Source organism: Balaenoptera musculus, chromosome 17 (assembly GCF_009873245.2).
Source record: "Balaenoptera musculus isolate JJ_BM4_2016_0621 chromosome 17, mBalMus1.pri.v3, whole genome shotgun sequence".
Taxonomy (NCBI): domain Eukaryota; kingdom Metazoa; phylum Chordata; class Mammalia; order Artiodactyla; family Balaenopteridae; genus Balaenoptera; species Balaenoptera musculus.
In genome coordinates this window covers 13,441,366-13,441,917 of record NC_045801.1, presented here as the reverse complement: position 1 = coordinate 13,441,917, position 552 = coordinate 13,441,366, and positions in this window count along the sequence as shown.

Below are 552 nucleotides of genomic sequence, written 5' to 3'. Positions count from 1 at the left end.
CTGCTTCAGTCCAGATAGCTGTCCAGGCCTCTTGCTTTTGCTTCCTTGTCATAAGAACTTTGCAGAGTGATTAAGAATTTAGACTGTAAAGCTGAATTCTCAGGATTTGAATCTTGGCTCAACCAGCTGTATGACCTTGGGTTAGTTAGTTATCCTTTTTCTGCTATTGTTTCCTCACATGCGTAATGAGGATAATAATATGTAGTTCATACAATTATGAGGAATAAATGAGTTTATACATGTGTTGGGCTTAAAATAGTACCTAACAGGTAATAACTCAGTGAAGTTAATGTCTACTTTTTAATTATTATTAGCATCTGTCTAGCCTAGTTCTTAGAAAGTCCTGACACAAGGAAGATTGCCCCAAAGGCATTGTCCTAGGCACGTGATCAGGTAACGTCTCTCTTCACAAGTCTATGTTGTCTTGTCCCGCTGGACCATGACTTACTCAAACAACGAGGGTCTTGCTTCTTTCATCCTTCCCTGCTGCTCCTAGCATAGTGCTGGGACACCTTAATTATTGCATCTACTTTAGAGAAGTGTGTTGTGGAA